A 27,973-nucleotide genomic window follows, 5' to 3' on the forward strand; every position below is an offset into this window, starting at 1 on the left:
AGTCCTCCCATTCGTCATCCTATCCTGTATCTCCCGTCCCTCTCCAGTTGTCACCAGTCTATGCCAACAGATCATAGACATACACAGATCTTGCTTTTCTCATCATACCTTCCTTTCGTCATCCACCTATCGACAGATTCCTCAAAGAACACAAAGGGCACCTCTAATCAGTTAGTGCGCATGCGCCAGCCCGCATTCTGCCTGTTGCCATAGCTCTGTCTCGTCGTCTTACTTTTTCCAACTTTTAGCTTTCCCTTTTCTTCCAAACTTAAGTAACTTGTGTGTAAGTATAATTTAAACTATGCTCTTTACAAAAATGAGAGTAGAAAGTGTTTTGGTACTTTTTTTCGCCGTGGAACTTCTTCTCCTGCTACTTGGTCAGGGTACCGCTGCAGATCAGCTGTTTGGCTGCATTGTTTACACCAGGGAACATCTGATTGCGCTGAAGCCGAGCGGCATGGCGCCCAGGACAACTGATATCCCCACTGAGATCTGGAGGAGGACACACCGAGGATGCAGAGGTGGAACGAAGCGGCGAGGGAAGAGAGAGGGGTTCAGACAAAAGAGACTTAAGAATAAGAGATTTAAGCCATGTCTGCCTTCTCTCGTCATGGGCAACGTGAGATTGCTGGCGAATAAAATGGACGAGCTAATGGCGTTAGCCCGGAGTCAGACGGATTTCCGTGAGTGTAGTTTGATGTGCTTCTCTGAGACATGGCTACACCAGGATATCCCGGACCATAACCTTTCCATCGATGGCTTTCAGACTGTTCGGGCCGACAGGGATCACACCGTGGCGGTGGGCTTGCTCTTCTGATTAACAACAGTATCTGTAGCCCGGACATTGAACTGTTAGCTGTGGGACTCCGGCCATATTATCTGCCACGTGAACTTTCACATGCCATTGTTGTGGCTGTTCACATCCCCCCCCTCTGCTAACCTGGCATCAGCGTGCAACGCCATTCACACCGCCATAGCACAACTCCAGACTCAACACCCGAGTGCACTCATATTAATCTCAGACTTCAACCATGTCAGTGTTTCAACAACACTGACTAGTTTCACCCAGTATGTGAGTTGTCCTACTAGAGAGAAGAGGATACCCGACCTGCTGTATGCTAACGTTAAGGATGCATACAGCTCTTCCCCCCTTTCCCCCCCGGGTAGGTCAGACCACAACCTGGTCTACCAGACCCTGCTATGTGCCTCTGGTTAAAAGGTAGCCTGCGACCACAAGGACAGTGAGGTGATGGTCAGGGGAGGCCTATGAGACACTGCAGGAATGCTTTGAGGTGACAAACTGGGATGTACTCTGAGAGCCTCATGGAGAGGACATTGATGGACTCACTGAGTGCATTACTGGCTACATTAACTTCTGTGTGGACTGCAATGTCCCAACTAAGATGGTCTATTGTTATCCAAATAACAAACCGTGGGTAACAAAGGACATCAAATACATCCTGAATGCCAAGAGGAGGGCCTTTACTGACGGTAATAGGGAGGAGGTGAGGGCAATCCAGGCCGACCTGAAGGTGAAGATCAGGGAAGCCAAGGAGAAGTACAGGAGGAAGCTGGAGCAGAAACTCCAGCAGAACAACATGAGGGAGGTCTGGAGCAGCATGAAGAGCATTACTGGCTTCAGACCGACTGGCAGCAGAGGAGTTGAAGGCAGCGTGGACAGGGCCAACGAACTTAATCTGTTCTTCTGTTCAGATTCGACACACTGGCTCCTGCTCATCCCCCCTCTAACTCAGCTGCTGTCGGCCCTCAAGCTCCTCTGAGTACTCTGCTCCCCCCTCCCCATCAGGCTAACGGCCCTCTTCTGACTAATGACTCCCCACCTCACCCACCTGTAACCTCTGCTGTGTGCCTGACTGCCGACCAGGTGTGAGGATAGCTGATGAAACTCCACTCAAACAAGGCTGCAGACTTCTCCAGTGCTTTCAACACCATCTGGCCAGCCCTGCTGAGGGAGATGCTGGCAGCGATGCAGGTGGAGGCCCCCCTCGCGTCCTGGATTGTGGACTACCTGTCTGGCAGACCACAGCACGTGCGCCTGCAGCACTGTGTATCGGACAGCGTGGTCAGCAACACTGGGGCCCCTCAGGGAACTGTCCTCTCTCCCTTCCTCTTCACCATCTACACCACAGACTTCAGCTACCACACAGAGTCCTGTCACCTTCAGAAGTTTTCTGATGACTCTGCTGTGGTGGGATGTATCAGCGGTGGTGATGAGTCTGAGTACAGGGCTGTGGTGGGGAACTTTGTCTCATGGTGTGAGCAGAACCATCTGCAGCTCAATGCGACAAAGTCTAAGGAGCTGGTTGTGGATCTACGGAGGGCCAAGGCACCAGTGACCCCGGTTTACATCCAGGGGGTCAGTGTGGACATTGTAGAGGATTACAAATACCTGGGAGTACACTTAGACAATAAACTGGACTGGGCTAAGAACACTCAAGCTGTTTACAGGAAGGGCCAGAGCCGCCTCTATTTTCTGAGGAGGCTGAGGTCCTTCAACATCTGCCGGACAATGCTGAAGATGTTTTATGAGTCTGTGGTGGCCAGTGCTATCCTGTATGCTGTTGCATGCTGGGGCAGCAGGTTAAGGGTAGCGGACGCCAACAGACTCAACAAACTGATCCGTAAGGCCAGTGACATTGTGGGGGTGGAGTTAAACTCTTTAACTCCTCCCTTTAACGGTTTGTCTGTATGACCCTAGGTCACTAAACTGGCATTGATCATTACATCTCTGCAATACTTGAATAACTGTGCAATATCCGTGTAATACTCATTTGCATTATTTAGGTTTTTTTTTTTCCTTTTTATTATTCATACCTCCATTACTGCTGCTGCAATACTACTTATGACTTATATTATTACATTGCATTTATACCGTATTATCATCATCAACCGGTAAACCCACTTGGTACTTAATTTATTTTCTGTCCTGTTTTTTTATAGTTTTTATAGTGTATTGTATTATATATTTTTTGCTAGTACTTTCTCCTGTGTGCTCTGACGTAAAGACGAGCTGCTGTAACAAAGAGTTTCCCTTCGGGGATCAATAAAGTATTTCTGATTCCGATTCTAATCGAAAGGGGGAACACCCACAGAGTTTGTTTATGCTTTCTACCTCTTCAGAGACTTGGTTCACAATTTCCCACTCGCTGGCAGGAAATGGACAATTACATGGCCATCATCCTTAATCTGGCCCTCCAATTTGGAGGCTTTCCTTGGCTTCCTCAAATCAAAATTCACCTCCTCTACCCTTCACCTCGATCCATGCCGTCACGCTTGTATTTCAGACCATAGTATTCTACCTAAAATTAATCAAAACCAATCAATCCAGCCATCTTACCCCATCTTCTAATTCGAGGTCCAATCACAGCTGAACCCTTTCGAGACAAAATGGCATTTCTGAGCATTTAATACAAATCATGGACCGTTGGTCCTCCCAAGCATATCACCTCTACATTTGTTCATATCTAAAGATCTCAGATCTGCTCAATCTTGTCTAAAATAAGTGGAGGCTTTTGGGGGTCCATCGTGCCCGGGTGCTATGGCAGATTCCCCACCGAAGCTTCCCCCACACATAGTAGCCAACCAAGCGAACAGAGATCAAGCCTCCCACACAATCTTGTTTCATCAATAAATAATTTAAACGTATCCTGTTGACAGTGTGGTCCTTGCTAGTGAATTGGAGCTATCTAGCAGACCTACCTAACCCATCTCCTCCTCTTCGCTCTGGTATTCTGCGTGTGTGTGTGCAGGTCTGGGTGCACGGCAAAAGGAATGTGTGTTTGTTTCTTTGTTCTGACTCTGTATGTCTCGCATGCACGAGCACGAACCTGCGTGGTCAGAAACAAAGGATCATCTGAAGTGGGAGCTTTAAACCTTCTCTCTGCCGTGTGTGTGGTTGTGTTTGAGTCAAATTAGAGGTGTATGTGTATGATCTGTTTAGAATAATGGTGCCAAGTTAAAAGGAGTTAGTTAGCATGCAAAGACTCTGTCTGTGTGGAGCATAACATAAACTAACATCAATTTAAAGTGTGGCTATCAAATTAACCTCACAGAAGATCACAACAATAACACCTCAGAAAAACACATCAGTAACGTACATCATTAACTAAACAGCCCTGTGCTTAGCCAAGAGCACTGTTACTGTTGTTTTATGCTATGCCCAGTGGTTACGTTACCGTCCGTTGAGAGGGAAAGAGAGGTGGCTTTGGTGCTGCTGTTAGTCATTCTGTTGTCGACGAGCCAAGCTGGGTAGAATTGTGGTTCCACTGTGGAAGCGTCTGTTGCTATGTAGTGTCTGCTTGTAGAGATCGGAGGAAGCTGCTCGCTCCATCTGTGGCTGTCCTTACAGAGTTAACTTGCTTCGTGCCCCTGTCAGCATGTGAAGTTAGCTGGCAGGCTTTGTGTGTGGCAGGCGTTTGCGCTAAACTTTGTTGTAGAGATCTAAGAGGCATTCGCAGCACTGCAGTAGATCAGGAGACTTCGGTTTTGCTGCGTGTTTCTGCTCCGAGCAGATTACACGGCAAAGCCAGGAGGAGAGAGTTCAGGTGAGAGTCTGCTGGTGAGCAGCTACACTGAGAGGGAGCTGACCACAGCAGTCTGCCATAGTGAAAGATTCCAGGAGAAAGAGAGTTAGAACACAGCATCGCTGACCTTTTTATTGACCTGGTGACATCAGGGTCACAGGTCAGATTGGCCAATGCTGCGTTCAGTGGCTCTCAGGATTGTGGGACAAAAGAGAAGTCTCCTTAACAATCACCCAATCACCTAAATGAATGAATTCATCTGTGGAGTCCCAATAATCATCTCAGTGATTGTGTTCAATTACTGTTAATATCTCAGGCTAATTTGCTGCCCCGCTATCTCCCTCACCCTGCACAACAGCAGACTAACCTACAGTGTTGGGCAGCAGCGGTGCTACAAGTAGCAGCGTTACTAGTTTAACTACATTTCTCAGTAACGTGGTGGTAGCATCGCTGTTTTCTGAATCAAATACCTTTTGAGTAGCTTAGCTCTTTTATTGATCAAGTAGTGCGGTACTGGCTCAAGTTAGTCCAACTCTGTGCTCAGCCCACTGGGCTAGCTAAGGCTTTTTCTCAGGTGGAGCAGGGTTGGATGGAATGAAAAACATTTTGGACAGGGGGTGGGCTACTCCAGGGGTGGTTTGGGAAACACAGATCCAGAAGAACAGTCGAGGAAGTCAGGAGGCCAAAGTTATAAGGCTCTTCATTTCTATTGTAGACATAACAGTGGTGAACAATTGTCATTATCTTACATGATTAGGTGGTGTAGAAATACATAATATATACATAAAATACATACAATAAATTACTTTTTTTTTCTGGGGGAGGACCCCCCCACCAATTATGTATCTTTCCAAGTTTGCTCCCCCATTTTAAAACAGTACAGGTTATTGTAAGTTGACTTATAGAAGTAAGAACTCTTAAATCAACATATTTCTTCAATTGATGTGAAAAACGTTAACTGTTGTTAACTTAACTGTGTGACAAGACAGATACTAAGGGGTTTGGGCAAAACAAACAACCTAAAATGGTTAACATGAACACAATGTCATTTAATCTGATTTACAGGCTGTAAAAAACAAGGTGCAAACATTTTACTATACAAATTAATAAAATGCCATGGTTTGAGGATATCAGTAACAAAAAACAGTTTCTCTTTTTTTCAGTCAGTAGATTTTTGTTTGTAGATCCACCTCTGACCATCTCTGTTTAAAACCCTTCCCTTCCATCCATCCATTTTCTACCGCTTGGTCCCGTTAGGGGTCGCGGGTGACTGGAGCCTATCCCAGTGACTTTGGGCCTTAGGCAGGGTACACCCTGGACAGTGGCCAACTCGTCGCAGGGCTAACACAGACACAGACAAGGACAGACAACCATTCACTCTCACATTCATTCAATACGGGCAATTTTAGAGTTATCAATTAACCTACACATGCATGTCTTTGGACGGTGGGAGGAGAACCCGGAGAGAACCCGGAGAGAACCCACGGTAACACGGGGGAGGACATGCAGACTCCACCCAGAGAGATTGTGTGATGTTGGTCTGGTCCGGGAATCGATCCCACGAACCCACGATCTCCTTATTGGGAGGCAGGAGCTTTAGCCGCTCCGCCACCGTGCCACCCTTCCCTTCCAAAAATCATAATTTGTGCTATAGTAATTGTACCCACCTAGAAAGCTACAAAAGCTAGACTAATAAAAAAACGTTTTACATTTGACATTTGACATATATCAACAAACTTGAATGGAAAAAATCTGGATATATTAATGAACATAAACTTTTTTTTATATTTTTTTAATTTTTAACATGTTCTCTGATGGTGTACCCTAAACTGCAAGTGAAGCATGGTAAATTGCAAAGTGGGACTGCAAAAGAGAAAAGTAACACATGCCACTAATGTTTGTAATTCTCTTTGAAGGGAACTCAACTGATTCTACATATCAAAATCATTTTACTAGTTGTGACGAGTACTACTCAGCCTGTGAAAACAGTTATATGTCTTCTGTGGCTCTGGAGGAGCTTTGTCAAGTCTGAGAAAATAACCCTGATGATGTCATAATGATGTCTCAGCTGGTAGTTTAGAGACTAATATATAACTTAGTTATATATTAGTTTTTTTTTTCAGTGCAGATTTGGTTCACAAAAGTGCAATGTTGTAGGGTTATGAATATTGGACTTCATGGACACATTCATCAAGTGACCATTAGAATTCACTCAGAATGAAAGGTAATATTGCGCTGTCTCTGCTTGGCGTTTGCCAACATGTTCACCATATCAACTTCATTAGGTGAAAAAGTGATAATATTTCACTTGTGTTTACAGCTTGTTGTACTGGCCCCAAGTGGCCAAAAAATTAATTAATACTGCTTTTCAATTCAATTCAATTTTATTTATATAGTGCCAATTCATAACAGAAGTTATCTTATTGTAATTTTCATATAGAGCAGGTATATACGGTGCTTCATTATTATTATTATTATTATTATTATTATATTATTATTATTATCCTTGTATCCATAATGGCCATGCATGACTAGCAAAGCGGAAACTGTCACATTCAGGAATGTAATGTGATATAAATCAGCTGGATTGTATGTAATCTAAAGCAAAGTTAGCTAATGTAAGAGACTGTAATATAATTACTGTAATCCCATTACTGGTAATCAATTATGATACGGTTTTGTTAGATTGAAATTCCATATGTGGCTTTGAGGAGCAGCTGCAGATATGATCTTTGTGTTCCCTGTAACAAGCTGGCTGTTCTATTTTAGTTTGGACTGTGAAGGCCAGTGAGGCTCCACTGTGAAGCCTCAGGCTGATTTTCCTCCAAAGTGGAACAAATGGAAGCATGAGGAGGGCTGAACATCTGTTATCTAAAACTGGGGAAAAACAAATGATTAAATCACATGTGTAATTGTAGGGAGGGACATGGCCATTAACCAAAGGATAAAGAGTATGGTGCACCTTCAGAAAAGGTTAACGCTGGGTTCTGTTACCTAAGGACTGTTTACTCACTGAGCTCTTGTGTTGATTGTATTATAACTTCTTTTCTGACACACAAGATGGTCTATCTGTCAGATTAGCTGATCATGATCCTGATGTGACTTGGCAGAGCGACACGTCAGACTACATGTTGAACCTTAATAAACCATAGCATGCATTTTGCATGATGTGTGAAGGTGATCAGGCCAGAAGGGGCTAGAGACAGACTTCCTTGGATCAGTATTTTCAACAACTATGGTGTCTGTCACATATCACGTTGTAAACATTGTCAAACCAATTGAGGAAAGGCAAGGCAAAAGTTACATGCTAGTCTTTAAGTCTTGTGCCTTGTAAGGTGTACTAGACACAGAATCTGTTGCCTTCCATTATGACACTTCACAGGAAAAAATAGCAAAATTGTTGGATCTGACCGCATTGTCACTCCTGAAGCTCAATGTCTTTTGGATCAGGCCATTGTGATCTTGGCTTTCGGTGAATGACATGTTATCCAAACTCTGGCCAGTAAATTTTTAGTAAATTTTCACCTCAGATGACTTTTGATTATGTTTGTAATTTGGCAGTGTGATGGAACGTAAAATAAAGTTTCAGCCTCAGGCCTGTTACATACTGTTATGGAAAGTAAGCCAGATTGTAGACAGTCCAAAAATTGTAATGTGATGTCAGCTAATGTCTGCTGCAGCATCACCAGCATCACAAAAACTATTAAATGTGCAACTACCACTGAAGAAGTCATTTGTAAGGATGGGTTCCAAAAGCCACTTTGGATCCGGTTCCCAGTCAGGAATGTACCAGAGGCTCCGATGTTAACAAATCTCTTATTAAATCTTTTATTTCTCCGCACTCTTTTTTTATTAGCAAAGAGTAATGGAAAACATTTTCTCATTTTTAGATCCAAACGCTCCAACCTGTCGCTGGTTAAAATGACAGACATCAGCAGTGGCAGATCAGCTGTAGCTTATTAGCGTTAATTCCGTAATGGCTAAAACGAAAAGTTTATGTGTTCTCTGGTTTCTTTGTGTGTCTGTATTCAAATAAAGATAGTTTGTGAGAGAAAAGATACATCACTGGTGGAGGCAACAAATTACATTTACTGTCGTTACTGTGTCGTTTTTTTGTGTGTATTTGTACTTTTTTGAGTATTTTTACAAATCTGTAATTTACTTTACTTACTTACTCTGCCTTGATGATGTTTTATTCTGATGTTAATTCTAGTGGCAGGTTATTTAATTTATGTAGCTTAATGGTTATAGTATCTGCCATGGTGTCATAGCTCTTTTTATTTATTGTCAGTCATTTTTGTTTAATTTTCTGAATTTTGTCCTCTCTTCTGGTTAATTTTAGTAAGGCTTCACTGAGGAAGGTGGTTGTATAATTGATAATCAGTTGTATGCACAGGCTGCAAAGTGCCTATAGAAAAGGAATTTATTTTTGGTTCTGTGAGTTCTGGTGTGATTTGTATACGTTGATATGTTCATACCTGCCAACACTCCCGTTTTTCCAGGTTCTTCCGTATTTCAAGGCCATCTCCTGGCGCCCTCTCATTTTGTTGTGTCTATAAAATAAAATAAAGTGAGTTCAATAAAATCAGATGGAGTTATTGGTCTAGTGGCATATTAATTCAAATTATTCTTAAAGTAGAAGGAATGAGTGCAAAGCATTTGTAGTAAATGTCATGCTGAACATTTTTCAGATTTTTATCCTAAACCTCAGTCAGTTTTGTACTTACATGTGTTCCAAGTGGATTCAGTAAACTTTCTTAACTGCACAAATTTATTGTGAATTGATGAATCTCACCTGTTCATAAGATTTAATCATCAGCAAAATGTATAAGTTGTGCCAAAATGTCAATCAAAAAAAGTTGTCAAATCAATAAAAATTTTTGATGATTTTATTGTTGATTTTGGTAATGCATTTAAACTCATTCATTCAGATTAAGGCATTATAATTAAGTCATACAAGTGTTTTTCCCCCAATGGAGAAAGGCAGACTGTTCCTAACTCACTATGTGCTGTTTAAGAACAAATCTGTTCACGAGTGGTTCTTGCAATGGCTCTTCCAGTCTTAAATACAAGTAGTATAACAAGAATAACCAATAACTGGTATTCTCCAGGGTTTTCCAGGATCAGTGTGAAAGATGTGGCACATCTTGCCTTTTAACAAAATAATGATAATTCCAGCATTAATTGCTTAATACCATGACATGATGTGACCACAACCAAAGGTATCCTCAGTGTCCCAGCTCCATCCAGTAGGTAATTACACTGCTGTCATTAGGAAAGACTCACTGAAGTTAATCAGAAACATGTCAGTAAGGATACAGAATATCTCTTGCCCTTTAACACAAACTAAAAACTGAAACCACAATAGAATGCAGGAGATAAACATTTAACTTTATTGATTATTTGTGAATCCATTGATGTATCTCGCTGTTAATCAGCATGTCAAAAGTCCTGTTCCTTACGAATGAGCAAAAGGTCACTCCTTGTGTGTTGTTTTGGTGATCCAAGCAACATCAAGTTTGGTTGTATCCCGCTCTCCTGAAGTGGGACACAATCATATTTACTGTTGTAAATATTTGCTCGTGTTATTTATTGGTTATGACGTTTCTGTAAACAATTGACATCCCAAGTATTGACCCATAATTGAATGACTGATAGTAAAAGTTAAGATTTTAATAAAGGTTTGTTGTTGCACTTCGTAATTGTTCACCTGTTTTATTTATTGGTTCTGATGCTGTTCTAAGCCCGTATTTGCTGTCAGTTTCACCACGAACGTCAGAACCAGAATTCACTGATTAGTTAGAATACATTTTGTACTTGGATTTTTCTAGGCAAAGCTGAAATGAAGATATCAATTCAGTCTTAATTGCTATTACTATTCAAATCAAATGTTTCTGCATTTTCAATAGCCCCAATTGTACAGAAAAAAAAAAGTGCAAAACAGTTATATTTTAAGATAATAAGTGTATTTAGAGACAGATAAACAGAAGACAAAGACACGACAAGTTATGTCATCACATAAACTCCTTTCATAGTGTGGTGATTGGACCTATTGGTCCTGTATGTGTCTGAACTGGTTGTATTTATTAAACGCTCACCAGAATCAAATCTTGAGATGAAAACTGATCCTGCAAGGTACAGTCCAGCTTTTGTGATGCTTTTTATTTGCAGCTTTGATTCAAAATTATCTGTATCATATCAGGCTTCAAAAACCCATATTAGATGACCCCCGGGCAGACATACAAACAGAGGGAAAAGAGGAAGGACATTGCCAGAGAGCCAGTCTGCATGAAAGAAAGGAGGCTGATGGTGAGATATAACAGTATAATGTGAGACACACCAACACAGTCTCACGGCAGTTCATGAAATAGTCGCGAAATTTAATCTATAAGATTTGTGTACATGGACACAAATATTAAATTTTTTTCGTGACACTCAGCATGACTTTCAAACTAATATATTTCAATTGGAAGTATCTTTTGTGCCTGCACCGCATTTCTTTCCCAGCCAAGTTAGAAATAAAAAATATGCAACGTCCGGTTAGACTTTCAAGATAAAGCTTGCTGAGAAACAATTCAGGTGATGGTCGCATTCGGTTAGGTTTAGACACTAAAACTACTTGGTTAGCTTTAGGAAAAGATCATGGTTTGGGTTAGAAAAAATAGGCTACTTCCCCTCAACCTACCGACTGGGATACCCGCAGACTCGCAGAGGTATACTTTTTGTCATATCTCACAGGTGCTTTATTCTATCACTCTTTGACTTCATATCATTGTTTTCTGTTTCTGTTCTAATTAGTGCTTCTTAAAAATACCAATGTACTGTCAAAAGCACCCAATTCTGCCTATGCAGTTAGATGGAACTATTTATTGAGTTCATGTTTGTCGTGGGTCCTAATTTAAAGTATCACAAACTATCGGGGGAGTAGTGGCACCCTGTCAGTTATGTTGAAGGAGACAGACATAGATGCAGCAACAGACTTCCTCATGTGCTCTGTTGACGATCATAAATGCTGCTCTTCCTAAGGTAAGATGATCTTCAATGTCAGAAATACAATACATAATTTCATAATAAAATGTTTTATGACTATCAAATTAAATGTTTATGTTCTATTATACAAGATAAGACTTTCAAATAGTGTGCATATGATTGACATGTAGTTAGAGCATTATCAGGACATGGTGTGAGGCTACAGAAGGAGAGGGCAAGAAGGAGGGATATGCAAGAAGAAGGATTTGAGGAGGTTTGCTCTGTTTCTCAGAGCTCCAAGATGTATGTTTTTTTCAGATGACATTAATTACATAATTAGTAATGTTTTGAGAATAAATAAGTTTAAAATAACATTTTACTATGATGGTTGTTTCTTACAGTAGTTAATTCTTACAGTATGTTGGTAGGATGAGGGTTAAAACAATCAACAATGACTATTGGTTTGTCATTCTTTATACTACATTCTTCCTTAGTTTGAAAGTCGTGCCACAAATTTTTTTTTATTTCATGTCTATGTACACAAATCTATAGATTTAATTTCGTGACTATTTCATGAACTGCCGTGAGACTGAGTTGGACACATATAGAGTCTTTGTGTGTGACAGAAACAGAGGAAATAAAGGTGAGACGAAGAGAATGAGGCACAGAGGAGGCTGGCAGTGAGCGTTAGCAGATGTAGGGCAATGGAGCTGAGCTGAACTCTCCCAGAGGAGCCGAGGCTTTTCAGAGAAAGAGAGCGTAAGGAATACTAAGACATTCTACTCTGTGATTTATCTGTGCTATTCCTCCATTCTGACTGCACTGTTTGTTCTATGAGCCTTTTGGAGATTCATTTATCACTGTCAGTAAAATCAGTTCATAAGGCTCTCAGTCAAACAGTCATTCAGTTAATAAAACCAGTCATGTAAGTCAAATAGTCAACTAATAGTCAGCAGCACCTCATTTACAACAAATGAAGACAGATATGCAGCATTTCTGCCTGAGGCAGAGCACTGAGCTTGAAACATGTCTCTCTGAATGCTGTACAACAGCTACTTATGTTCATCTTTTGCTCTGTGTGTTGTTGTTTTGTGTGCATCAGAAGCTCCAATAAAATATTTCCATTTTTTTGCAAGCAAGGCCCTACCAACTGTTTTTTTTTTTTTTGTTGTCTTTATATTGTTTATCTCTGGATTTCATTGGAAGCCCCTTTCCAATTTGTATTTGACATGGCCAGTGGTGGATTCAAACTAATACATTTACTCAAGGACTGTACTTAAGTACAAATTTTAGGTACTTGTACTTTACATATTTCATTTTATGTTACTTTATACTTCTACTCCACTACATTTCAGAGGAATATATTATATTTTTTACTCCACTACATTTATCGGACAGCTATAGTTACTAGTTATTTTTCAGATTAAGATTTAGAAAATATGATGCATTGTGATATATTCAACAACTCAAAAGTATATAAAGCAATTAAAATTAGCTCCACTTTTAAAGTACTGTTTATATGTTAATGCATCAATAATAATGGTCCAATAATATAATATAACACTAACAGCGGCCATTCTGCCTAACAAGTACTTTTAGTATATTTTGCTGATAATATGTAATTTTGCTTAAGTAAATAAAAACCATGCAGAACAGTTCAACCCTGGGGATTTCACCAGTTACTCTACAAGTAAAGTCTAGTAATCTGGTGATGTTGGCTAAAATCATATTTTCCAAGAGCAGTTGAAGCCTGGCTACAGTGCTGACTAGTGTTTTAGTAGTCAACTAGTCATGGATAAGCCAGTATCACTAGATTTACAGTAGTTTAAGTGTGAAACACTAATGCCTGTATATATTTACATAGCTTCCACTAAATTCATTCTGGTGTGACACCACGCAGGCATAGTGCCAGGATTTCAATTTTGGATGGGCCAAAGTTATTTTGGCTGGGCCTTTTACAGAAGTTAATACTGTTTGCCTTCCTTTGGCGGTTTCCAAATGGTAGTCTCACTAAAACAGAAATGACTGATATCATTGATTATGATTCTAGATATTATGACTGTTGATACTAACATAACACCTCTTGCATGTATTTCATTTTAAATGTGATTGTTTTATGTGAAAGCAGTGATATGCTTTTATTGTGAAATAATCACAGGAAGTGTTGTCAATGCTGCCGACAGAAGGCTTGACTCATCACTTGGTTAACTTCATCCTGAAAATAGATTTAGATTTTTCAGCACTTTTTGTCAGGAAGACAGTTTGAAACATTGCATAGGTGGAAGCTGTTTAAGAGATGGAATAAAGGATCATTATTACATCTCTGAAAAAACAACAGCAGCTCAGTAAACAATGAGGACTGATAACAATTCACTTTTTACTGGATTAAAAGAAAAAGTCAGAGCTATGATGATCAGGAGATCAGTTTTGGCCTGTGAGCAAAAAGAAGGAAAATATTGATTATCACACAGGTGAAGCGGTTAGATGAAGGTCAGAAGTGTTTTGCAATTCATGCAAAACCTTAAGCTTGTAATGAAGATGAGCAATGCCTCTGCCTTCATGTGCATGGCCTGACACCTGTGGAAGTAATGTTACAGAGGGCAGCTGCTTGAAGCAGGTCTCTGATCACAGCTGCTCACAGCAGCAGGAACATTATCTGTTCACTAATGTTCTACATGAGAAACTATGCCTGTTATATGTATTAATTAGATTAAAATATAGGTTTTTTTAAAAGATATCACATTGTAACACAACACTGCATATGAAGCAGACACAAATGGGAGAACAGGGGAGACTCCTTCACTGCTCCAGGCCTAAGCGCTTCAACTGACTAATTCAAAAGTAAGAGTGAATCCAAACTGCCTCCTAAACAGGAGTGAGAACTCAGTTGAAGAAAGCTGGACTCAAACATTAGAACTCTTCTCTCATTCCTATCAGTTGATATCAGGATTTCTAGATATTGATACATTTCTTAATAGAATCAGATTTTCAGCTTTGCAAGTTGCAGTTTGCAGAGCAGTTTTAAATAATGCAAGATTATAATGAAATTATTCTTTTAAATATATTTAAAAAAAACAGTACAGGCAGCCTTCCTTCCATTTTCCCATTATTTTATCCAAAACGTTCGCTTCATAACACATTTGATTTTCTACTGAGAGACTTGAATCATTACCAGTCGGACACCTCAACTCACTGAGAAAGCTCCATGACTGTCAGTGCTGTTGGGCCAGCACCCGCCAAAAATAACTGCCAGCAAAAGCCCACTGGAGCTTGCTTTCCATTTTTACACATCTATTATTCAAACTGCACTGTCTCCTCCCTGTTCTCTCATCTCTGTAATCACTAAGGGCCTGCCAGGAACACATGGGAGCCAGTGGAGGGATTATTGTCAGGAAAACTTTCAGAGGAGTGTTGTATGACATAAGGCCGACTTACTGACATTTAAACACCCAAAGAATTAAGTGCACAAAGCAGAAAATCAAATCTAACTGCACTATGTAATAACACAATGCCAAAACAAAAGTCAAATATCACAATAATGACTCCTAGAGGCATGATTTTTAAACCTGACAAAATCAAAAGTGTTGGGTGCAACAAACATACAAATTATTTGGCTTTTCTGAAAGTCTTTTAGAGAGCTAAAAATGTAGCATTTATCCTGAAGGTAAAGGAAAGGTCACAGAGTCATTAAAATTCATGGGTTTATCCACTGGGGAGCATGAATGTGCTCAGCCAATTTCACTGCAATGTGTCCTTAAGAATTCGATATATATTGTGCACAATTAGTAATATTAGCTTTGGTGGCATGGGCAGGGGAACTCACACTTTTTTTAAATTAAAAGGTCCACATATGAATTTTACAAGAAGCCTGCAACAGTGCCATAAAAATACATAATACAAAGAAAGCTACAAGTTGTCCAAACATAACAAAAACTCAGACCAATGATTCCAGTACAGGCCCGTGCAGTGTTGGCTACCGGGCTGCAAAGATACCTGTCATGATCAAGAGAAGCATCCCCTATCCAAGAATGTTGAGAACTAACAAAAGTGAAAACACTTCCCAATGGAAGTTCATCTGTGAAGCAGTCATGGTACAGTCTGAGCACATACTGTAGGTTCAGTGCTGGACTGCAGGGACATGAACACAAATTTCAGAATTCTCTTGCTGCTAGCTTGTCAGTGACTGATTGTGATGAGTTGTTGTTAGTAGTAATAGTAATGACATAATGCTTATGGGTGACTGGCCCAGAGTGAATTCAAGCATACAGTAGAAAATGACAATGGGCACGAGCACACAAACACACACACACACACAAACACACACAGTGTAGTCTCGCAGTCTGCAACACGTCACATACTGTACATACATGCATACTAATAAGTATGTGGGCAAGTTCTATTACATGAGCAATGCTACACCACAGAAAATATATCCCTACATAATTTGGAGTGGAGACAATATAAATTTGTGAACTGTCAGGTTTTTTTATACTAATTATACCAAGGTAACTATCCCTTGGTTGTATTAACAGGATCGTGGGGATGAAGGATCTTTCTTTATCTGTCAGATTTTAAAACATAGGATTAACCCCAAAAAACCCATATATCACACATGGACACGTGGTCCGGTCTAGATTTATTTGTAGTTTGTGTTGTTTTTACCATGTTTTTATTTTATAGATATTTATTTCCTGTGTTTTGGTAATCAGCGTTGGTACATTAGGATGGGAGCACTGTAATTTCCATGTTTTTATGGATGAATAAATTGAACCTTGAACTTTCAAAAGCCCCACACTAAAGGACTGATTAGGAGGTCAGCAAAAACAGGGATCATCTGGGGACCATGCATATACACCTTTAGTTTAACAGATGTCTTGTCATGGAGCAAATGGGGTCTGGAGAAATTCTGACCTAAAGGTGACTTTTTGCCAGCAGAAACTTTTAGTGAGTCCCTGGCCGAAGGTCAAGAGGTCTTCAAAATCATGATTAATCTTCCTTCAGGGACCATGAATATCCATATCAAATCCACCACAATCTGGCCAGTAGCTATCGATATCTTTCTCTGTACCAAAGTCTTGGACAGAGTGACCAACAAACCGACTGACATTACAATATGTTGGCCCTGCCACTATTAGGACAAGAAATAGTCCTGCAACATGCAGAATTTATCCATATTATGCTTGATACCCTATTATCTGTAGGGAATATTTACTGATACAGTAGTTTAATGTCGTCTAGTGTGATCTGAACAGCACATGCATACATCTTGATGAGATGGTGAATGACTTGCTTTCTGTGCACTGGTTAGTTTCACCATTAAATGACTTATTTAACGCACCAACAAATGAAAGAAATCATAAGTGTCGAGACACTGAACCGTATCAGATAGCTGCTATTGGCCGGAACAAATCCTGCTACACTATCAAAATAACAGGATGTAAAATTCCGTTTCCTGCAGAAATCTACTTTGAAGTATGGAGAGTACAATATTCCTCCTGGAGCAGCTTCATCTGCAGAGCATGAGCAGTGCGAGCGCTGACACCACTGACCTATATTTCTAATTTCCACAAGCTGAGATGCTGGACAAGAAGTGAGGGAGGCTGACACTAAGCCAAGAAAACAGTCCTGAGAGTGGGGGAGGGGGGAGAAAGGAGGGAGACAGCATGGGGCTCAGTAGGGGGCTGCATGAGCTGGTTTCAATATGGAACACACAAGCAGGATGCTTCCTGCATGCGTGTTGTTTCATGCAGTTACTTGTCCAAGATTTTTTATTATTTCAAACCCCATTTTTGACTCTATTTATGGTCAGCAGATTTCATCAATAGCCAATTGCCATTCAGTGTATTCACTTTCAGCATTTGCGTCTCTTTGTAGCATTTTTTTATGTTTGTTTTTCATTTTAATTTCATAACATACACAAATAGACCTGAGACAACAAGTCGATTAATGGATTAGTCAGTCGACAGAAAAATAACTGGCAACTACTTTAAAACATTTCATACTTCTAGCTTCTCCAATGTGAGCATTTGCTGCTTTTCTCTGTTTTATATGATGTACTAGGTTTTGGACTGTTGGTCATAGAAAACAAGCAATTTGATAGCATCATCTTGGGCTCTGCAAAATTGCAACAGAATTTTTCCTTATTTTTTTTACATTTTATAGACCAAACAAGTAATCAAGAAAATAATTGGCAGATTAATCAATAAGTAAAAGAATCGTTAGTTGCAGAACTGTACACAAACAAAAAGCAAACACAGTGACCCATATTCTAATAACAATTGAGAAACCAAAAACAAAATACAGCATTCTAATAATACAGAGGGCTGATATTTATGTAAATGGATTTTTCAAGTTTTCATTAGAGCATTAGACCAGTCTGATATATGGATGAGCTTGATTCCTAAAAGCAACTGCACACCTTAATTGGAGGTACCATCACCAAGGTGAATGACTGAGGGAAATTTTGGAACTGTTTTAGGTGAATTATTTAAACCCCTTATCATTGTATAGATTCAACTTTATCAATCTTCCCACCTTCTCTGCACTCTAAACTATTTGTTTCTTAGCTATAGGTAAATTGTCGTAATGTACGAGTCAGAACCCACAAATGCAGAACACAAGGAGTGAGGGGATAAGTCAGTATTTATTCACACAGTTGTTAGTGCAAAAATAGTCTTTTCTCGAGGGGGGAATCAGAGCTGTCCACTACAGCTCTTGGGAAAGCTGTGAACTCAATCCTCGATGGAACTGCACGGAACCAAGAACGGAGGCCGGCGATGTGAGGCCGGCAACGGCTCCGCAGAGTGCCGTGAGTTGGCTCCGAGTGGCACGGGGGTTTTCACAGGTGGAGCTGGGAGACCGCTGGCTAGCTGGCAGAGCCTGGAGACCACTGGTTAACTGGCAGAGCCGGGAGTCCACTGGCTAGCTGGCAGAGCCGGGGGACTGCTCGTTATCTAGCAGAGCTGGGAGTCCACTGGCTAGCTGGCAGAGCCGGGGGACCGCTGGTTAGCTGGCAGAGCAGGGAGACAGCTGGTTATCTAGCAGAGCAGGGAATCAGCTAGTTAGCTGGCTGAGCAAGGAGACTGCTGATTTGCTGGCAGAGCAGGAACAGGATGGGCGAACAGGTGGGCAGAGATCCATGAGGTGACGTAGCTGTGATCACCGGCGAGAGGGATGTAGGTATACGGAGACGATCTGTCACTGGAGATGAGGAAGAGCCTGGTCTTTATGCTGTGGAGACTGATGATGATTGATGACAGGTGCGCCGGTGATCAGCAGCCGGTGGAAGCCCGGGGAGCTGGAGCACACATACACACACACAGACACACACTACAGACAAACGGAGGACACACACAGGGAGAGGGAAAACTGCACAGAATACTGCAGGGATCACACAGCATGGTGACTAACCATGACATAAATGGGTTGTCCTGTGCTATAGATTCTTTAGTATAACTATGTGACTTTGTCTATGGAGGACCACAAGTGTCACAGAAATAGTAAAAAAGCATTTAATGAATTAATAACTAATTGTACAATAACAATAAGCATTAATACATGTTTTCAAATGAATTTATTAATCTATAAATAAATAGACTAAATTACAGAGTAATTATTGTTTGATATTTTAATGAGCAATACAGATAGGAATTAGAAAAATAATTTACAAATTAAAAATTAATCCATCAATCGTTCAAATTAAAAAGGGATTTACAAAAACAACATAAAACAGTCTATAAGTACATCATTTAAAAATACATTAATGAATTCATAAATAAATCATGGACTTTAAAAATCTATTTGAAAATGCAGTTTAAAAAGAAATAAATAACTGGATTCACAAATTGAATTGAGAATACAGATTTTAATTAGGCATTTAACACTAGGACCACCAGCATTCTAGCATCTCCTACAAGCACAGCAACAGTGCCAGACCGTCATATGTTATTTTATTGTTCATGTTCACAAGCAGTGCTTAAAAAATAAAAACAAAAAAGTGCCAGTACTTCCCTTATTCACATGTTAGCATGTGTGGGGGGGTGCTCAATGTCCAGTTGTTCCTCAGGCAGCCACTGACAGAGAAAAGCAGGCAAGCACACTGCACTAGCATAGCGCTAAATATGTCAAAATCAAATTGTCTGGCAAAAGCTCTCTACCCTTACAGTGCACTTCCCACACACAGGTTGCTTGCACCACTTACAGGAGATCAAGGTCTTGTTTTGTTTGCAGTGGCTGTCGACCGGACACTGCCTCCTTTTTGCTGGTTGTGGCTGCTTTGGCTCCATAGGTACCGTCAGACTGGCCTTGGCGCACATGTGATCTGCTCGCAGTTCCTTCGCCAATTGCAGGATGAAGACTCTCAGGATTTATTGCAGCCATGTCCAGGAAATTGCAAAACCCAGTGACCGGCCATCTTCAAGTTGCACTTTTTACTGAATAGAGACGAGTCGTCTGGTCCAGCAAGTCAACCCCGACCTATAATAATGGAAATTATAGCGCACGATGAATACGTTTGTAATAATAATAATAGGACGGTGTAGTCCCTCATTCGTCCAGGAGTGTTCCATCGTAGAAAAGGTTTCAGTCGTAGTCATCTGGACACTGTTTTCAGAATCAAGACGTTTCGGCTCCCTTCCGGAAGTCATCCACAATTGAGAATGACTTCCGGATGGGAGTCGAAACGTCTGGTCTCTGGCTTTCTCTTCTGGTCACTCCCGATGGATACAGTCTGATGCATTGTGCTGAGGAGCGTGACATTCTTTCTCGGTTTGCCCTGGTACACTGTAAGAGTGGCTCGCTCAATGCTTGAGCACTTTGGTGGAGAACATTTCTCCTCTCTGCTGCTGGACTGAAGGAAGAAGCTCATGTCTGGCCTTGTTGACAGTGCCAACCAGGCTGGTGTTCTTCATCAGCAGTTTCTTGGAGAGGGTGAGGGATGTGAAAAAGTTGTCAGTGGTTACATTTCTTCCCTTTCCCACATGTGGCTTCACCAGCTTCATGACCACACTCCCAAACGCTGATGTGTCGGGCACATTTTTTCTTTGCCCAGGTATGGGAAGCCATTCAGGTACTTGGTCTCTCTGTAGCTAACCAGAATTTTATGCCAAATTTGTGGCTTGCTTGCCATATATTTTGTATAGCAGCACTGTGCTTTGGTGGGGAACTGCTGCTCGTCTACAGTCATGTTCACCCCAGGCCTGTAGTAGGCAATGCTGTTGGCGACAAATCCATTACACACATCTGACGGATGCCTGTTGTCCTTCTTGTCAAAGGGCAGGTAGAGCATAATATCCCTGTAGTGGTTCCTTGGCATCTTCACATTGAAGAAGGCCAGCCCCCATTCCTCAGACCAATAAATAAACTCCTCTTACAAACATCACGGCAATGAAGGCCTTTAGCTCAGCAATGGAAAGATCCCACGAACTGCCCTCTTCAACACAATGCTCCTCTGCCATGCTGCTGTCCTATATATGCTGCAGCATTTGCCTGTCCAGCAAACACAAGAAAGTGCTCAGAGCATCTTCAATATTGCACTTGCGCTGTGGGGCCCCCGAATTCCGTTGTGTGACTGCTGTGTCCCCGAGTGTCCTCCAGGCTGGATGGCTTCCTAGATGGTTCCATCTTTCCCCTGCTCACACGGGCTCAGGACTGCAAAACATAAAAAAATTGCATATGGAGATTAATATGTATCTGTTCTAAAATCCCTAAAATCACAGCCCAAAGTGGCATTGCTTTTATAAAACGGTTACTATAGACTACCTAGTAATATTTCAAAGAATAAACACATAGGAACATAAAATGGGCTGATTTATTGATAACAAATCATTCTTCCATCAAGTAATATAGTTCCTCAAGACAGCAGAACGGCTACCCAGCAACACAGGCTAGAATGTATACATGCTAATCAGGCTTTAGATATTTACTTCAAATAAATATTTTCGTTTTCAGAGATGGGTCTATACATGTTTGTGTAACCTACTTTGGTAGACAACAGACTTACCTGCATCTGGAGATGGTGTGCACACTCTCATGTCACTAGCTTCCGGTTATCGCACTGTTGAGATTTATTACATTGTTATTTTTTATGAACTTTTTATGAAAAATTTTTAGAACACAGCCTTGTTTATTGCCTGTTGGTGTTTGATTTTGATATATAACAAAAATAGCCATAAGTGGTTTGTTCTACCTGGAGATGAGATACGAGCATTCACAGAGACCAGTGTGGTTTGAGCACTGGACTGGACAGCAGCCGGCAGCACTTGAGCATCTGGTAGTCGAACTGTTGAGATTTATAAGGCTATATTATAATTCCCTATTCATCATCTGTTTATAGCCTATACTAGTTACATCATCTAGTTTGTATTTACAAAATATAGGCTAGCTGGTTCATATTGAAGTGGCTGCATCTATGCTTTATCCCACATGAAATAATTCATAAAATTAATTAAAAATTAACCAGAAAAAACTAATAAAGTAATAAAAACAAATGAACAAAATTAATAACCATGTCTACCTGGAGTGGACACGCCAACACATGGGGCAGCTGGCACAACTTTTCTTTTTTTGGCATGGGGGTTAAGGCTCGGGAGTCTGAACTCTCCTCCTCACTCCAATCCACATTACTAGAGTCTGAAACTTCTCCACCATCAGACTCCCCCTCGCTTAGTTCCTGTAACACTGCCAAAGCCTTCAACAGTATATCTTTTTCTTGTTCTTCCTCTCTCCATCTTATGATCATTGCTTTCCAAGTTTTATGCTAGTGTGTAAATCTGTGCGTAAAGTGGCTTCGGAAAACATCAAAAACACATTTATTTAAAGTTGTGGGCTGAAATGCTTGTAGTTTTAAGTTATTTGCATTATAGAAATCCAAACGGTCTGTCAGACTGTCTTGGCGGTGCTAGTGTAACAAGCTCTCTGATTGTTTAGAGAGCTGCACACACCGCTTACCAGTTGGTAGCCTTGACTCTGCCTTAGCTCAATGTGCGGTAGTAGGTGGTAGTGAGTCTGAGCAGTTGTCTTTTTTGGGTAGTTTTACATTACACTTCACCATTTTACATCATGACGAATAATTGTGTTTGTGCAGATTGCTCAACACCGTTTCCTAACAGAAAACGCTTGCTAGCTAGCAAGCTTTGGTGCCCGGTGGGTGTTGCAGGTGAAGCTACAGAACTTAACTGCTGCATCTGTAACGATAACCGTGGCCGTGTTCATTTTAGATAGGAGGATTATGTTCCTGGTGATATGATGGAGTTCAGGACAACGAAGCCAGGACCGTGTGAGACTGACAGCTGCTGCGGTTACTCCAGTACACACAGCTGCTTCATCAGGTCCACCGTCAGCAGGCGGCTGGTAACATTACGGCCACCGACGGAAAACATGAACTGTGCACCGTAAGTCATATTTTCTAATGCTCACTAACTTCCAGATTATTCAGCATAATGACTTCAATGATGAGAAGCAACGTGTGGGAAGTGTTGTAAGGCAGCGTAACTGTTTTGTAAAACCCACCAGCTGATAAGGCATAATGGCTAATGGTAGCTAGCATTAGCATCCAACTTTGTAAAACCTACCACATGAGAAGGCATGATCGGCGACCTCAGTTTTCTAACATTAGAACCCTGAAGTCTAGTTACACCTTGGTGACTTACACCCAGTGTTGCAGTGCTTGACTTCACCACCACCACCACCACCGACTGTACGTAGTTTCTAGCTGCAGAAGTAGCTCCAATCATGTCGCATTAAATCGAAGAACACTTGCAGTGATTGGCTGTGAGCAAACCCATACAAATAGTATTTTTTTTCCCCTAGATGTGGGTACAAAAAGGATCGAATGCAGGTATCGTTTGACTGGAGATGTTTCGATACTACTTGGTACTGGGTTATTTCGGTCAGTACCTTAAAGTTATCGACCCAGAGCAAGAGGCCTTCTCTCCATTAGCTCCTCAACCACCATCTGTGCTTCACTGTGGCTCACAGTGTGACTTCAAACTTTCTATCAGGTAATGTAACTTTACTCTTATAGGCTATCTAGCATTAGCTGTGCATGTTCTGTAGCAAACAAATTCACTGCATATACATAATGTAGGAGGGCAAAATATTAGAAACACCTCAGTATGATGCAGTCCGGTACAACTCAACACTATGACCTCAATAATTAACATATAATTGAATTAACACATCTCAGACTTAAATATCAACAAAAACTGAACATTGTAAGCTCTGTACAGGTAGATTTTATGGCAGGGCTTTTGGTAGTTTCGTTTAGGTTGGCTGTTGTTACAATTACGTTTTCTTTTTTAAGATTTTGTTTCTGTTCTAAAACAGGTCTACATAAAACTTTGGATACTGCTGCAAAGGAGAGGGAGGACCTGAAGTTGTGGAGGCCAGCCATTATTCACCACCTGTACTGGGCTGTAGTTTCCACTCTAATGCAGATCCAGATGTGATGTGAACCATGTTCACAACATCCATGCTGGAACCAGGTACAACATACCTACAGTACATACAGTATGTGGCTGAAAATTATTAGTGGTCCAATCTTCATTGGTGCTGGTTGGTGCTTGGTTTATTTTGGTTGCAGTACACTCCAGTGTTGCCATTCAGGTTTGGTTATCAGCACAATATCAAATATATTTATGAATATTAATATAATTATTAATATTATCAAAATCATTAATATGGATTTATAATTACAGGGCACTACCCTGGGATCAAGAACCAATAACCAAATGTGAAAAACAGTCTCAAAAGGTGGCTGTAAACTTAGAAATGCTGATATTTAAAGTAGTACCTTACATTAATAATAGTGGACAGTGGAGGGTGAATTCGAGCACTGACCATCACATCCAAATGGTAAATGGTTAATGGACTGTACTTGTATAGCACATTTCTAGTCTTTCTGACTACTCAAAGCCCATTCACACACATTCATACACTGATGGCAGGTGCCAACTGCTCATCAGTTCAACTAACTCATTCACACTGAAGGCACAGCCCTCGGGAACAATTTGGGGTTTAGTGTCTTCCCAAGGACACTTCGACATGTGGGCTGGGGGAAGCCAGGATTGAACCGCCGACCTTTCCGATTGGTCTGTGTGTGTGTGTGTGTGTGTGTGTGTGTGTGTGTGTGTGTGTGTGTGTGTGTGTGTGTGTGTGTGTGTGACAATAGAGAGGGGGGTGCGAGGAAGATGGTGGACGTGGTCATCACGCACAGATCCAAAATGGCAGGCATAATGCCATTATACCCCATAATAACAACGTGAAAGTTTGTTTGAAATCTTTGCAAAATGATTAAAAATAAAAAACGAAAAATTTATTCACAGCCTTTGCTCAATACTTTGTTGAAACACCTTTGGCACCAATTACAGCCTAAATATCTTTTTGAGTATGATGCTACAAGCTTGGCATACCTATTTTTGGGCAGTTTCTCCCATTCTTCTTTGCAGGTCCTCTCAAGCTCCATCTGGTTGTGGAGCGTCGGTGCACAGCCATTTTCAGATCTCTCCAGAGATGTTCATTCGGGTTCAAGTCTGGGATCTGGCTGTGCCTCTCAAGGACATTCAATTGTCCCGTAGCCACTCCTTTGTTATCTTGGCTGTGTGCTTAGGATCGTTGTCCTGTTGGAAGATGAACCTTCAGTCTGAGGTCCAGAGCGCTCTTGAGTAGGTTTTCATCAAGGATGTCTCTGTACATTGCTGCATTCATCTTTCCCTCGATCCTGACTAGTCTCCCAGTTCCTGCCACTGAAAAACATCCCCACAGCATGATGCTGCCACCACCATACTTCACTGTAGGGATGGTATTGTCCAGGTGATGAGCGGTGCCTGGTTTCCTCCAGACATGACGGTTCCCATTCAGGCCAAAGAGTTCAATCTTTGTTTCATCAGACGAGAGAATTTTGTTCCTCATGGTCTGAAAGTCCTTCAGGTGCCTTTTGGCAAACTCCAAGTGGCTTCCGTCTGGCCACTCCACCATACGGGCCTGTTTGGTGGAGTGCTGCAGAGATGGTTGTTCTGCTGGAAGGTTCTCCTCTCTCCACAGAGAAACGCTGGAGCTCTGTCAGAGTGACCATCGGGTTCTTGGTCACCTCCCTGACTAAGGCCCTTCTCCCCTGATCGCTCAGTTTGGCTGGGCGGCCAGCTCTAGAAAGAGTCCTGGTGGTTCCAAACTTCCTCCATTTACGGATGATGGAGGCCACTGTGCTCATTGGGACCTTCAATGCTGCAGAGATTTTCTGTACCCTTCCCCAGATCTGTGCCTCGATACAGTCCTGTCTCGAAGGTCTACAGACAATTCCTTGGACTTGATGGCTTGGTTTCAAAAAAGAAATGTGCTAAGCACGAAAACACACAGCTGCTGTAGGACACAGCAGTCTGTTGCTTTCCACAATAATGCAAAACACAATTCAGGCAGCAGTGGAGGGAAGCAGCTTTCGACTTTTAGTGGGGAGAGAGTGGGGCTCAGCGGTTATTCTTCTCTCCATGAAGACAAATGGTAAATCCCTATATTCCTTCTGCAAGTAAAGATTGTTATGTGGAGTATAGCAATCAGGATCCAAAAAGTGTTTTAGCAAAAACAAAACAGTCTATTGCTCGTCCAACGAGTTAAGACCTTCCTAGGAAAATAAAAGTTTAATGTTGAGCGCATCCTGTAGTAACCAGAGTTACAGTGGAAAGACAGTGAATGATCTGTGGCCAGAGCGCCACGATTTCCTGCGCTCCTGTGGCGGCTTGTCCCGTAGGAATCCAGGGTTTGGCATCAATTGAAATTTCACATTTAGATTTGAATTAATGGCTGGTGGAGATTTTGCGCCGTTTCTATGAGTTCAGGCTTTTTTCCCAAGGGCTTCTGTTCTTTGTTCTCCATAAGTGGTGAGGCCCAAAATCAGTCATAAAATATTGTGGTGGCAGATTGTGCCAAGAATTGCTTGCGTTTTTATTTTATAAAGGAGATGCAACACACCAAAATTTAATTAAAAAGTAAACCACAGGTAATTCTGTAAAGTTATGCTTTGAAAAATGCGTGACATTCTTCAACTTATGAATCTTTTTTTATTTGCTGTTTCAGCTCAACAGCCATTTTCAAGAAAGAGAGTAAAAACACACGAACAAGGCATTATACAAATCACAAAAAAAACCATAACCCTCATGAAGATTTAATTTATTGCAGGGCTGTTGTATTGGACTGCATTAGTTTTAGCTTGGTGTACCTGATAAACTGGAACTAAGTATTTATTGTATTTGAATATTCTGTCCCGTCAATGGCTAATGGCACTTCTTAGTCACACTGGCAGCATTGCCTCAACACTCTACACAATAAGAAAAAATTGGTTTTACAATTTCCTATATGTTGTCTCTACTAAAAAATGTCCTTTCCCCAGCATATGCATCGGCCCTCATGGAGTCTCTGACGGAGGGATACTCCAGGTCACCAAAGGCTCTACGAGAGAGAAGTGCTGTCTTGCCCTCTATTGCATCTAACCCCCCTTTCCGGATACTGCTAAAAGATATAGACATATTCCATTATATCGGCTGTTCAAAGAATTGAGTGAATAGTTTTTTTGTTGCTTTGTTTTTAAAAGTTTTCTCAACATCAACAGCAAGAGAGCATTTTGAACATTTTCACTGTTTACTTATTTACTGCTTATTTTACTTTGTTGAAAAATGGTCTGTATGTATTTTGATGTAGAGCCAGATGCTAATTAAAACATTTTCTATTAATAAAATATTGAGGATTGATCAGCTTTAGTTGTTGAGTGCTTTCTAGTTTTAAATGGGTCAATTGGTATTTTTTTCTTTTGACCATTTACATTTGGTACATCCACATACATATTTTAAAAACTTCAAATCTTGTGTTTTGGTGGTGGGGTTAACTCTTAGTTTACGTTTGTATTGAATGTGCTTTATTGTCTTAACTGCAATACATTAATAGTTTATTATTATTTATATGGGACATGTTTGTTATTAGTCTTGCTGCTGCAGCATGCAGGCCTAACCACTAATGCAGTATCTGTTCAGTGTATATATGATCTTAACTGCAGAAAATTTTCTGCTGTGTGCTCTAAGAGAAAAGTAGACAGTGAAAACACAGCTTTTGGGCTACTTCCCAGGGCAGTTCAAAATCAGTATGTCTCATTTAAGCACAAATCTTTTGAGCAAATATACCCACTCAAATGATCGAACTGAAGGCACAGAAAATAAACGATCTGAGAGCCCAATATGATCGATCCACTTTATTTTCGGATGCATTTTTTCAAAAGCTCTCTGTTATGTATTGTATTTTTAAATGCAGCCCTCTTTATACATGAAATGGGAAACGATTCACTATTACAGTACTTGACATCTGTGTATAATAGTAATTAATAAATTAGTAAATTAATTTCGTGTTGTTCGTGTATATACTCATTCACACCTCAAATCAACAGTATTAATTTTCCTGTGCATTAATGCAGCAATACTGGA

At 40.9% G+C, this 27,973-nt stretch overlaps 1 protein-coding gene and 1 long non-coding RNA gene across 2 annotated transcripts in view; both read left to right on the plus strand.

Annotated features, from left to right (window-relative positions):
• The window catches only part of LOC122866864 (2-lysophosphatidate phosphatase PLPPR4), a 94,157-nt gene that overhangs the window by 4,408 nt on the left and 61,776 nt on the right, over nt 1–27,973 (plus strand). The gene's annotated exons all lie outside the window — the stretch shown is intronic.
• LOC122866866 lies at nt 20,222–27,797 on the plus strand. Its single transcript, XR_006375819.1, has 4 exons — nt 20,222–22,903; nt 23,322–23,512; nt 23,838–23,995; nt 26,893–27,797. It is a non-coding gene; the product is annotated as an uncharacterized LOC122866866 (long non-coding RNA).

This window comes from Siniperca chuatsi, linkage group LG19 (assembly GCF_020085105.1).
Source record: "Siniperca chuatsi isolate FFG_IHB_CAS linkage group LG19, ASM2008510v1, whole genome shotgun sequence".
Lineage (NCBI taxonomy): Eukaryota > Metazoa > Chordata > Actinopteri > Centrarchiformes > Sinipercidae > Siniperca > Siniperca chuatsi.